Genomic DNA, 13,910 nt, shown 5'->3' with positions numbered 1-13,910 from the left:
AAGGAAATGGCATTGGCCATCTATAGACTGAGATCTCTGAAGCTATGAGCCCCAAAATAAACTTTTCCTCCTCTAATTGTTCTTGTCAGGTCTTTTGGTCACAGCAGTGAAAAAGCTGACTAAAATAACTTCAAAGCCTATTCCATGGGATTCTGGTGCTGCCCACACTCAAGTACACATCCCATATTTTGTTGACTTCCTCTCTCACCATTTGGTTCTCAGTTCAAAGACACATTCTCAGAGAAGCCTTTCTCGATTCTCAAACCTAATGTAACACTGTAATGTCCCCTCAACCGTACTTTCCCACCAACCAACTCTCCATTCCATTATCCCCATTATGTGGGTTAGGAATAGGTTTGGCTGCAAATAGCAACTATTTAATAAAAGTTTATGTTTCTCCTATAGCAAATTTAGAAGAAGGTGGCTCCTGGTATGCTTTTAGCCAATCAATGACAGCACTGGATACTCTAGCTCTTTCTGCTCTGCCATGTTGTCTTCAGGCCTGTCATCTAAGGTATAAAAGACTGCCGCCAAATAGAAATTTCATTCATGTACAAGGCAAAAAAAGAAGAGCAGAAAGATATGGCTGTGTCATCCTTCTGTCAGGAAAGGAAAGTTCTTCCCCAAACCCTTGGCTACCCAAATGGGCATGGTGATGCATATCTGTTATGGTTTAGGTATGAGGGACTCCCCCAAAACTCACATGTTAGACAGTAGAAGAAAATTTACAGATGAAATGACTGGGTTACAAGAGGTTTAACCTAATCAGTGCATTAATCCCCAATAGGGATTAACTTGGTGATAACTGTAGGCAAGTAGGATATGGCTGGAGGAGGGGGGTCATTGGGGACATACCTGTGGGGTATATATTTTGTCCCTGAAGTGTGGAACATTCACTCTCTGCTTTTTGGTGGTCATGTCTTGACCTGCTTTCCTCTACCATGATGGGCTTTATCTTGGGCCCTGAGCAATGGAGCCAGCCATTCATGAACTAAGACCTCTGAAACTGTGATCCCTCAAATAAACTTTTCCTCCTCTAATTGTTCTTGTCAGTATTTTGGTCCCAGCAGGGGAAAAAAAAAAAAAAGACTAAAACAACATGTGTAGTCCCAACTAATCTGAGGCTGAGGCAGAAGGACTATATGAGCTCATGAGTTCAAGACCAACTTGGGCAACAATGCAAGACCCTGTCTTGAAAAAACCTTGGGGGGAAAAAAACCCACCAGAATTAGGTTATATTGGACATTTTTTTAGCTTCCAAGGAAGCAGGAAATTAGGATACAAATCATTATTGGCTGAGAACAAAAAGAATCAATCATCTAAGGCTGAACAAATATGGTACCATGCAAAATTACGGTTATCTTAACAATGAAAGAAAACAAGAATGGGTATTGGGTAGAACAACAACAGTGTTGACCTACTGAGTTATATCCTCAGCTCCTTTTTTCCCCCTTTTTCCTTCCTTTCTTTCATATTTTTAGACAAGTTCTCACTAAATTATCTAGACTAGCCTCAAACTTTCAATCATCTGGCTCAATCTCCTGAGTAGCTGGATTGCAGGTGTGCACCCCTTCACATAGATTCCATATCCAGCTTTTACACATATATCCTCAGAGCTTATATTTTTTTGAATGAATAACCATTAGCTTTCCTATGGTAGACAGGCCCTATGGACACTGGATGTGGTGAAAATAGTCTAGGATATGCTATAAGGGAAAATCTCTGTATCTTGAGAGAACAAAGGTTTATTCCATGTTCCTATGTCTATTTCATATTGATGTGTTTGGGTAGGGAGGAGGGAAGGAAGATTTGCTCCATACTGAGAACTCAACATGTTAGAAGATCTTACTACAGTCATTTAAAGGGCTGGGGATGTAGTTCAGTGTTATACCACTTGCCTAGAATGTACAAGGCCCACTCAACCCCCAGTGTCAGTGAGGCAGGAGAACTAGTTAAATGCTTCAGGAGTGAAGTGACATGTTGTTCCCACTTGACAAGATTAGTCACGTGGTTCTGGGTAACCATAAAGTAGCTGAAAAAACAAAGAACAACACATGAATATTGGTAGAAATTTTCTTTGCCTCATTTCTTATGGGCTGGTGAAATATACAGTGCATTTTAAAATTTGAAGACATTAAAGAAATTTCTTGGAACAAACTCATCTTTAAAAGGATGCTTGTCCAGCCTTGGAAAATAGAGCAAAGGGCAGGAATAGAGAGACATGCTTACTTTCAATTACAAAAGATGGGATTCCCTAATCTAGGGGTTCCTCTTCTATAATGCAATATTCCCTCTCCTGAGAAAACCAGTGTAAAAACTTGTTGATACTCTGGCTATAGCTATTCTGAGTGACAAAGTCACTCTTTTCTAACCTAGAAGTCCTCAAAACTGTGGCACGTTAACTTGTTTGCTTGCAAGTAGGGTGAAACTTTGGACTTCACAGTTCTCTATGAAAAGTAATTTGCCTGAAGTCTGACAGCTAACAAGTAGCAGTAGCATGTCAAAAATTAAAATTCAAGCTGTGCATTCAGAAAATCATGTTTTTAAACTTTTTAAAACTCTCTATACTATAGTGTATTCTGTATATTGTAGTGATGCTCAGAGTGTAGTTTTAGAAATAGCAGCAGGGATAGCACCTGAGAATATGATACAAATGCAAATCCCTGGGTACTACCCCAGACATACTGAATCAGAAACTCTGATGGTGGCAGGGCACATCTGTGCTTTAAGAAGACTTCCAGGAGATTCTGATGTACACTTTAAGTGTGAGTGTCGATACTGCACACGTATACTGTATATACAAGATCAAAGGAAATAGTATGAGAATATCCTGATTTACACAGGGATGTGCTCTTGAAAGTCTATAAATTGAGCTTTTATAAGTTGAATGGATTTCTTGCACTAAGGGACCCCATTTGTAAGGCCCTGTGTTTAAGTTTTAGGAAGGTAAGAATCTCCAGTGGGGAAAAATAAATCATGTGTCTGTTAAATAGATCTGCATAATATTTTCCTTTGGAAGCACAAATATATATCCAGAATGCAAAACAAAAAATACTTTTTTTTTCATTCTCATAATGATCAGAAAGAATTACTTAGCCAAGGAGAAACTATTTATATTTTAAAGTCAAGCTATAATTCTTGAAAAACAGGAAACCACATATCAACATAGCCAACACAGTGTACCATAGTAGAAAGGGCACCAGGCTTTGAGTCACAGAGTCAAGTAACTTAACTTCAACTCAATTTCCTGATTTTAAAATGGAAAATGAGCTTTAACTTCAGAGTTACAATTAGGCTTAAATAGTATGTCACAGGAAAGCTTTCGGTAAACATTGAAGTGCTTTGAAATGTATGCTCTACCTGCACGGGTCCTTACTCTTTCTTGATAATAGTACTATCAAAATTTCTTCAATGCTTAAGGTACTTTCTGGCACATAGAAAATGTTCAGTACTCGTGAGGTATCAGGAATAAATGAGATATTTTATTAATGATATAATTGTTTCTTTCAGGCTCCACTTGTTATAATAATCTCAGTCTTTTAATAGGAAAAAGTCACTCCAACAAGAAATCCTTAGTCATGTTTAAAATGGGCCAGATAATTTAAGAAAATCAGCTGATTTTCTTCCCCTGGAGAATACTACTGAAAGAGTTCTGTCCTAAGGCAGAAGACAGAAACTCCTATTAGCAACCCGGATGGCCTTAGTGCCTCATGGTATCTATATAAATCTGTTGTGCACATATAAATATTTAATACACTAACAAAAGATGTGTATCTACAAAGAATGATATATTTCACATTTACTTCCACACTGTGATAGAATTTTCATAAGTGGATTAGAGAGTTTGTGAAACCTATTGTTTAATGTAATCTACTTTAATAAATTCTGAGATTCAAGTATTCAATATTAAATAAGTTCCTATTGTGTATAAAAGAGAGGCTATTAGAAAGCTATTACCAATTAAATATCATTTGGGATGAGAAACTAAGGTTGAATTTATATTTTAATGAGGAAAATATAATTTATTTTAAAAACTTTTGTGTACTTATGGTAAATGCACTTCCTTAATTTGTGCTCTCTCCAACATACTTTCTCAATCTCCTGAAAAATTAGTTAACAGTACAGAGCCTTGTAATAGGGGAACTTTGGGCTTTTAGCTTCAATGGATATATCTAAGATAATAAAAGAGTTCAGTCCCAAGACAGCTTTTAATGTGGGACTTTAATAGTAGAGACAAAATCCAGTCATGTTGCCATACCTTAAGAGACATCTTTAGGGTATATCATCCCAGTGTATGTCTTATGCCTATCCAAATATTTGTAAATTAACTTTAGCTTTTAAAAGTGAAAGCATAAAAGGCAATCTCAAGGTATAATTCAACTAACTTTATAAAGGATTGTGCAAAATTGTTCAATGAAAGCATAAATTACAAAACTGAGCACAAAATTTCTTCTACTTGTTTTCCAAAAAATATTGAAAACAAGTTTTTCTTTTTTTTTTTTTTCATAGTACTGAGAATTGGACCCAGGACCCTATACATGCTAAGAAAGTTTGTTTTTCTAAGCTTACTTTTTTCACTCATTATTTTGAACTCCCAAGATAAAAAAGTAACTTTGAACAACCACAAGGCTAAAATCTGTAGATGTGTCTGATAAAGATACAATTCATGTATACATCTTAATTGAATAGTCTCTTATCCAAGTTTAATTAAAAACCCAATTAAACAAGTATCTTAGCCAATTGAAAAAGTAACTGTTGGCTCAACCAACAATTTTCAAAATTCAGTTAAACCAAATAGGAAATGGGAAAGACAGCCAGTTTTGATATGGTCTGATTACGCGCATAGTGGAACAGTGACTTCTGGTGGCAAAAAAGGCATGCATGTTCTGCATACTGCAGAAGAAAGCGATGTTTAAAATAATCCGAACTTGATTTTGTCATTTTCCTCAATCTTTGGGTGACTTTTGTATTCTAACTGAACACATTGTGATTTGTCAAAATTGTGTATTTGTTAAGTGGAAGAGTTAAGCAAATGACAGATGCCAAAGATGGAAATTCAATTGCTACGGTGAATGGATAAGACGTATTAACTCTAACATGTAATAGTATGCTTCCTAGCTTAATAGACAAAGAATCCAAAGCAACATATCTGCAAGTCCCACATGACCAGCCTCATTGTCCCTGTAAATTATATTTGAAAAAAGAAAAGTCCCTAAATATCTAAACTTGTTTTCTCCCCCAAAGTCCACTCTTCAATCCCTTTTGTCTCAAAGTGATCAAGTCTATCCCAATTTCTTTCCTTAGTTCTTTTCATTCCTTAAAAATAGCTAATTACAAATGAGGTTTTTCCTTGTTTTAATTACTACTTATCTATTCTCTTGAATTCTCTGCTTGTCTCCTGGGAACATTATCCTTTAGTTCCTTTCCATTTCTGTATATTTATCCATTCCCTTTCTGTATACTTATCTTCAAATACAACACTTTAAAACACTGGCAAGGGACAACACCTTTAAAATAAAGCAGGCGAACCGTCCAGAATTTTCAATACTCCTATGAATCTATTTCCAGAATATCCACTCAAGGAATCTTTTCCACTAAAGATGAAAGGCAAGGTAAGGAAATACATTAGACAGAGGAAGTAAATATTGAAACAGGGCCATGCATAGGTATTCTTAAGCCTCAGAGAACTTGACTCTTGAGTCCAAAGATCGTTTTCCTTTTTTTTTTTTTTTTTTGTGTGTGTGTGTGTGTGCCTCTATTCTGGGGAGTCTGACACCTTGTAGGTCGAACAGAGGTATTCTGCTACGTTCTATGCATTCTGCATGACCTTGCTCTGAAATAATCTTGTACAAGCAAAATCCCCTTACCTCTCTGACTCCTCTGCTGGATGTTTCTGTGCCTCCATTACTGAGCTTTTCTCACTTCGCGACTGTCCCAGAGAACACTGGGTCTTCAACTTAAATTTACGGTTTCTCACTGAAGGTTTTAAATCTGTCTGGTTCCACGGCGGTAAGTCAATACTACCCCACCCCACCCCCCCCACCCCCGCCGCCACCATCCTGCACCAACAAGATTAAAACCACCTACCCTTAATGGAAACATAACAAAACAAGGCGAATCCAATCACCGGCAGTAAGGACTTTCCCCCCAAGAGACTGAAGATTTAGATACATTTTCAACCTACAAAGCCAAGATGATTTCTAAAATTATTTGCAAGGGAATTTAGGGGTTAGTGGGGGGGGCGGGCATTGAGACGCTCGAAGGTCCCTCACAGCATTAATGTAACTACCATTAAGGTAAGGTATGATTCACACAGCACTTAATCCCCTCCCCCCTCCCTTCGCGGATTTCGGCGCTGGAGCCGTCGGAGGGCTAGCAGTGCAACAGTCACAGAGGACTAGACACTAGAGGGAAAAAAATCATCAAGAGAAATTAACCAGACCCATATTTTTAAGACGCAGTCTTCTTCTGCCCAGAAGTAAGTCTCAGAAGGTGCCTCCAACTTTCCCCCTCGCTTTCTAGAGGGTGCAGCCCACAGACCCATGCATGCCTCGCCCTTAGTCACAATTTGATGGAATCGGTACCACTAATCTTCTCCTACCAGATGCATGGTGGAGGGGTTTCGAAGTGGAAAAGAGAAGAGCCTCGCTTTTACTCCTAGAGAAACTTCTGGGACTCGTCTATTACGCAACTAAGGGACCGTGTTCCAACAACGGGACATCTTTCCGCAAGACGCGGGGAGCAAGGGCAAATGTTTGATTTGTAGACGATGGGGAGGGAGAATGGGTTTCTTCCTAAATTCCATCCCGTTTTTCTGGACGATACCGGCTGGCGGATTTTCAAGACGAGGTGCGAGGGCTGCGTTTCCTTCACCCGTTCACCCCGAAGGTTCCCACCGGAAAAGTAGGAACGCCAGTGACTTGAGTCACCGTGCTGGGAAGTAGGCAGTGAGGCGGCGAGCGTCTCAGCTTCCGAGTTAGTCTATGGCTGCGGCTTTGGGGGCCAAAGGGTTCCCCGACCCAGGGAACGCCGGGCTCCACTTACCTTCTAGACCCCGTTTGCCTCTTGTCCCAGGTCAGGCGCCCTAGTCACCTTCCCTGACCTGTGCAGTGGGAAGGGGCGCGGGTGTAGACAGCACAGGAGAGCTCGTCCTACCGGGGTTCAGCAGCCGCGGGTGCAGGGCTTGGCTCCGGAGCAGCGGAGGCGAGAAGGCAGCTCCGACCGCGATGCGCACAAGAGGCGGCCGAGTGCGCAGGGGCCGCGCGCGATCTTCTGCTAGCTTGCAAGCCAGATACGCGCGCCGGCAGTCCCAGGAAGGCAGGGAGGCCGAGACCACGCCCACCGCGGGAGGCCCCGCCCCGCCCCTTATCCCCGGAGCTGCGGTACCCTGCTCCTCCCCGGCCCACGCCCTCTAGCTGGCGCCACCCAAATGGCGAGGAACGTCGCGGCCCTACCCAGGAGACTGGTGGGAGGATCGCGAGGAAACTGCAGCTCCGGATGGAACACGGCAGTGACCGCACCGAACGCGTGGGTGACCCTGCCCCAGGCTGTTGTGGGACACAAGAACCCTTTGGCTTGACAGCGAGATTAAGCTCAGGGTCAAGTTCTGACTAAAAGTGTCAAGGAGGCTTTTTGCAATCTTCTATACAAGTGGAACAGATTCTGTGCCCTTTAAAGAAGATAATAACTAACATCTGGGGAGCGTTTTACAGCTTAAAAAAGGCTTTTCACACACAGGCCCGTTTCATCTTCACAACAACCTTATAAAACAGATATATTGTTCCCATTTCCCAAATAATGAAACCGAAGTGCTGAAAAATAAGAACTGTGCTCAATGTCACAAGTTAGAAAGTGGTGTGGGAAACTGAATCTATCTTCCAGGTTTTTGTTTTCCACTACCCCAACCCCAGGAAATTCTAATGGGTATAAGGGGATTTGGCAAATTGACCCAGAGGAAGAAAGGAAAACTTCAAGTCTAGGTAAGGTGCTGCCAATTCCTACTATGAACATAACCAAGGAAAGCAACAAGCAGTCTTCATTGCTTCATCTCATCTTCCTCCCTGAAAGAGATGAGGAAAGATTACATCAAATGACCTACTTGCCCCCACCCCCATAGCTTAATGGTTTAAATGAGTGAAATCATTTGGATGAAGAAAGTTACCTTACTTAAATGTAATAAAATATATAATGTAAGTTAATATATATCTGAAAAATAAACCTCCAGGACCTCTGTGTTCTTTCCTATTTTCTTTGGAGGGGGGAGGGTAAATATTGCTTTGCCCCCCCCCATGAGTCCACATACTTGAAATCATAATCAATAAATTTTGCATTTCCAAATGAGACCCTAGGCTACTTCACTTAATTTCCCATGAATTGTTTTCTCTCTACTCCCTATGCCCCCATTGTGAGACTGGCTTAATTTACCTTAACAGCTATACTAATTAAGGTGTCCCTGATGAAATTTGATGGTGTCTTTTGATGAAAACATTGGAGATCATCTCTGAGCATGGTGGGACAGGAGTCACCTCTAGCAGATAGGTGTTTGCAAAGTTTCACAGTTTTCTAACAAGTTGATATTTATTTGCATCAATAACAAATATCTTAACCTTTTTACTATGTAACTAACACATTTCATTGTAAAAGATGTAGAAGCATAGTAATGTTTCATAATCTCAGGGTTTTCACCACTTCTACCTAAAATGTTGTCCTTTTTTCTCTTCTTTCTGCATCTTCCACAGTATAGTCTATAGTGCTTTTCCAAACTTACTGTATGTAGAAAATGAGCTGGACACAGTGCCATGTGCTTGTGGTCCCAGCTGAGGCAAAAAGTTGAGCGCAGGAGTTTGGGACTACTAGGCAACACACTGAGACCCTCATCTCTTAAAAAAAAAAAAAGGAAGAGAGGAAATTTGAGAAAAAGGAAGAAAGGAAATAATATTGATATTGAATTGAAAGTTTGCTACAATTTTTTCTTTCTTCCTTTAGAGTTGCAAGGCTTGTTGGGGATGCAGCTCTGGTTCAGATCATAGTTCCTTCCATTTATATGAATACACTTTTTTTTTTTGAGACTGGTTCTCACTATGTTACCCAGACAGGTCTCAAATTCCTGGATTCATGGGATCCACTAGCTTCAGCCTCCCAAGTAACAAGGGCTGCATGCATCACAACTGCTACTAACTTTATATGAATATTTTTAAGGCAACGTGCCAAGTAGTGTGGCACGTCAGTGACAAAGACAGAATGGTTTACATCAGATTCCAGTATGGTGGAAGAAACAAGCAAATAAATGAGCAATTCCAATGCACTTTTATTGATTTGCTTCCTGAATGGTGACAGGTTATTTAAAAACAAATCAAAATCAATTTTCTCATAATAAATACAGAAAAAGTGGGGCTGGAGATGTGCTTAACATGCATTTGAGGTCCTGGGTTTGATCTCCACCAGCCTCCAGCATTAAAAAAAAAAAAAAAGGCAGAAGAGCCATTCCAAGGAGTTTTTATTTGTTGTGTACTGGAGATTGAATGCAGGAGTTCTTTACCACTGAGCTACCAGTCCTTTTTTATTTTTAAAATTTAAGACAGGGTCTCAGTTAAGTTGTGGAGGGTCTCACTAAGCTACTGAGTTTGTCCCGGAACTTGCCTCATTCCCGCCTCAGTCTCCCAAGTAGTTGGGATTACAGACATGAACCCCTGCACCTGGCTCCAAGGAGTTTTTTTAAAACATTACTTTTCTCCAGGTCATATTATATAAATGGTTAATAAGCAGGCTAATTTTAAAGATAGTTACCCTGTATCTAAATTTTGAAATTTATGACAAACTTATGAAAGAAAAGCAAATACGCAACAGAGCTGCAGATACTTAGCTTTATTATCTACTCTTCATCTTCACCATAGGAATTCTTCAATTACATTTTTAGCATAGTCAGTGAAATTCTAGCACTTTCTTAACCTGTTACATACATTTATTTCTGATTATATTTCTGCTAAGGTGAAGCATGTCTCTGTTTTTTGTTTGTTTTATTTTATATATATATATATATATATATATATATATATATATATATATATATATACATATACATATATATATTTATTTATATTTATATTTATTTATTTTTCAGTACTGGAAATAAAATATTTCCTTTTAATTCAGTGATGGTTCTTTTTAGCTGCTTCATGTGCGACTCCTGGGATGTTTCCTAACAATTTTAAACTATGATTTTACTGAAGATTCTAAAATAAACGAGAAAAACCCCTGGGACTTAGAGGAGCTCATAGACTGTATCCCCAGAACATCTGAATAGTCCAAGGGGATGAGAACTTAACATTTAGAGACTGATGGGTCCAGGTGGCTGCCAAAAATGGTAGAGGAGCAGATGCTAGTACTGAACAGCCAAGGCCATCTCCTGGGCCACCTGAAGGTCATTGTGACCAAGCAGGTACTGCTGGACCAGAAGGTAGTGGTCTTGGGCTACGAGGGCTTCAACATTTATGGCAATTTCTACAGGAAACAAGTTAAGGAACCGGGCCTTCCTCCACAAGTAGACAAATGCCCGCCACCTCACTTTTGGATGATAGGGCAAGGCCAGGCTGCTCTAGAGAGTGTTTGATGGGATCCCATTGCCCTATGATAAGGAAAAGTAGATGGTGATTCCTGGTTCTCTCAAAGTGGTGTGTCTGAATCCTATCAGAAAGTCTGCCTACCTGGGACCCCTGGCTCACAAGATCACTGGAAGTACCAGGCAGTAATACGGCCAACCTGGAGGAGAGAAAGGAGAAGGCCAAGTTCTGTTGTCAGAAGAAAAAACAGCTTATGAAGCTGTGCAGACAGGCAGGAAAGAATGTGAAGAGGACAATTAACCAATTCACAGAGGCCCTCAAGACCCAAGGACTTCTGGTCTGAGCCTAGTAAAGACTGTTTTATGTCTCACTTTTGGATAGACCTGCCCATTCTGCATCACTGTCCTGGGATGTGGAGGACCTGGGGATAGCTGTCTGAGTGCTATAGGCAGCCTGTCATCTAGAAAATGGGGGTCACATGAAGTCACAGCTTTTAAGAAGGTTTTTCCAGGAGGTTATTTTAAGATAGCTCTAAGAGTTTAGTATATACAGTTTATGACCTGCTTGTTCATGAGAGTTCTAGAAAATGGATACAACCACCAGTTATTTTGGTCACAGGATTAGAAAAAGTGAACTGGAACACTAATGGGAGGGGCATCCTGCACCGTGGTTGGTTGCTGTTTCCACTTTCCACTTGGCTGTATACCAACCACACTTTGCAGGTATCAGAATGGCAGAAAACACCTGCTGATGTATCAAGTGTAAGAGGTGCACAGATTGGGAAGATGTGCAGCCAAGGGGTTACAGGCAGTGTCCTTACTTCTTCCCTCTCTTTTGTTATCAAAGACAAATTCTTTTTAAATGGGGTGGGGGTGAGAGACTGGCGAGGAATGTGCCTGGCATCACAACGTGGGTAATTGTTTTCTTGGCCAACCTGAAGGACTCCAAACTCTGTAGCCAGCAAGATCCAAGCATTATTTATTTGTTTATTTGCAGGACAAGGATTGAACCAGTGAGGTACACCCCCAGCCCTTTAATTTTTATTATTATTTTTTTAAAATTTTAAATTTTGTAACAGGGCTCCTCTAAGTTGCTGAGACTGACCTGGGACTTATGATCTTCCTGCCTCAGGCTCCCATGTCGTCAGGATTACAAGTGTTTACCACTTTGCCTGGCAAGATCTGAGCCCTTTAAACTAGCAGTTTAAATTATATTACTGTAAAAGGACTGCATATATATCTCAAAGGGCATTACTTTGTTCCCCCAAAATGTAAATAAACCATAGTTAAATTGAGAGTTGAACATATATTTGTGACAAGAAAACAACCCACCTAGACTTGGGCGAAGGTGGTGTAGATGAGGACAGGGATACTGACACTGAACAGGAAGGAGGAAGGATTAGTTTAAACCAGATGAAGGGGAGTAGAGTTCCCTGCCCCCAAAATAAGCAAACTAAGACAGAACAGACCTCAAGGCAAAGATTATGATGCTATAGAAATATGATCGTAATAGAAATAAGACAGGGCCTGGGAGTATAATTTAGTGGTATGCTGCTTTTAGCATGTTTGATGCCCAGGTTCAGTCCCCAGTGCCCTTTCCCAGAGAGAGAGAGAGAGAGAGAGAGAGAGAGAGAGAGAGAGAGAGAGAGAGGGAGGAGGGGAAAGAAAACAAAGGTCAACTAGAAACTGACAGTGAAGAGTCCTACATGCCAACATATGGGATTTTCCTTTTATCCTAAATGTAGTGGGTAGGAAATTGAGTTGACCATGTTGCATTTACGAAAGATTATTTTCTCAGTGGCTCCCCTGAGAAAATGGATTGGAGACAGTGAGGCTTCAATCAGTCCCCAAGGCCATTGTAAGAAAATGTATAGAATGCCAGGCATAGATTGTGGGCAGATAGAGAAATTCCTACTCATATGATTCCTCCTGGAAGTCAGAAATGCAAATGTGACCCACTGTAAGAAGAACTGGGTGCACAATTATTATAATTAAAATAACTGTCAATTTTTCGTGAATGTTCTGCAGAAAACCTGGTTCCTGGTGATCTGACATCCCTTTTTCTTACAAGTACGAGTTTCATAATGCATAGGAGTTTTTAACTTGTTGCTACACACCCTTGCTCAACCCCAGTGTCTCCTATCTCCTGTGTTTAATCTGTCCTTCACAGCACCACCAGACAAATCCTCCTTAAGCACTTGTCTGGTCATATGACACATCTAGCACTTGCAAAGAGAATTCAGTATCAACTCCTTATTGTAAAGAGAAAACTTTGCAGACTATTTGTTAAATTTATCTTTTTGGCTTCACACACACACACACACACACACTATATATATATATATATATATATATTGTTGTAGGTGAACATAATACCTTGATTTTATTTTTATGTGGTGCTGAGGATCAAACCCAGTGCTTCACTCATGCTAGGCGAGCACTCTATTACTGAGACACAGCCACAGTCCATTGGCTTCACTTTTGATAGACATTTTGTTCTACTGGAAAGCTATCCTTGATTTTCATTCTCTGTCTTTGCTTAATTCTGTTCCTTTAAAGTAGAATGCTATTCTTCTACTTTTTTTTTTTGAGAGAGAATTTTTTAATATTTATCTTTTAGTTTTCCATGGACACAACATCTTTATTTTATTTTTATGTGGTGCTGAGGATCGAACCCAGCGCCCCGCGCATGCCAAGCGAGCCCACTACCGCTTGAGCCACATCCCCAGCCCTCTACTACTTTTTGAAATAGCATCTCAGTTCTCTGCCTTTTGAAATACTGTCTTTCAAAGCTTGTTTATTTATTCACTCATTCAGTGAACCTCGGCAAGATTAGCAATAGGCCTTCGAGACAGAAAGAAGCACGAGATTTTTCCTGTTCCCTAGCATAGGGGTTATCAAACATTTTTTGAAAAGGGTTCAGTAGTAAACATTTTAAAGGTCATGTGCCATGTAGTCTCTGTAGCAAATCTACACTCTGCTGTTCTAGCACTAGAGCAGCTATAGACTACACCAATAAAACACTATTTACAAAAACAGGTGGCAGGTGGTAGTTTGCTGATTTCTCCTCTAAAAGCTTACAGCTAAACAGATGGAAAAGGCAGCATGAAATGATAATGAATAAAACATACCAAAGAGCTTTAGAGGATAGAAGGATAGAAGAGCCAGCATCTATGTAAGATGAGTCCTAAAAAGTAAAATTAAAAACAAGAGGACATACTTAAAGAAATAAAGTTAAATTTCACATAATTAATGGTGAACAATTTCAGATTGAAAAGTTTCAACTGTGTCAAAGAGATAAAGAAAAAATCTACATTAGACACATCATGTTAGAATTTAAAATTTATTTATT

The 13,910-nt window shown here is 39.9% G+C and overlaps 1 protein-coding gene and 1 pseudogene across 2 annotated transcripts in view; one reads left to right on the top strand and one right to left on the bottom strand.

Moving 5' to 3' along the window:
- Aff1 (ALF transcription elongation factor 1) overlaps positions 1-7,270 on the bottom strand; it is a 187,956-nt gene extending 180,686 nt beyond the window's left edge. For both annotated transcript variants that reach the window (XM_027939726.2, XM_071614415.1), the window contains exon 1: positions 7,045-7,270. The gene's annotated coding sequence lies outside the window, so the exon portion shown is untranslated. The remainder of the gene's footprint in view (positions 1-7,044) is intronic.
- Positions 7,271-10,360: 3,090 nt separating this feature from the next.
- Positions 10,361-10,902, top strand: LOC114096255 (large ribosomal subunit protein uL13-like; annotated as a pseudogene).
- Positions 10,903-13,910: the final 3,008 nt, after the last annotated feature.

Source organism: Marmota flaviventris, chromosome 7 (assembly GCF_047511675.1).
Source record: "Marmota flaviventris isolate mMarFla1 chromosome 7, mMarFla1.hap1, whole genome shotgun sequence".
Taxonomy (NCBI): Eukaryota; Metazoa; Chordata; class Mammalia; order Rodentia; family Sciuridae; genus Marmota; species Marmota flaviventris.
The sequence above is the reverse complement of the archived record's forward strand: the minus strand, read 5'-3'. Positions and strand labels throughout refer to the sequence as shown.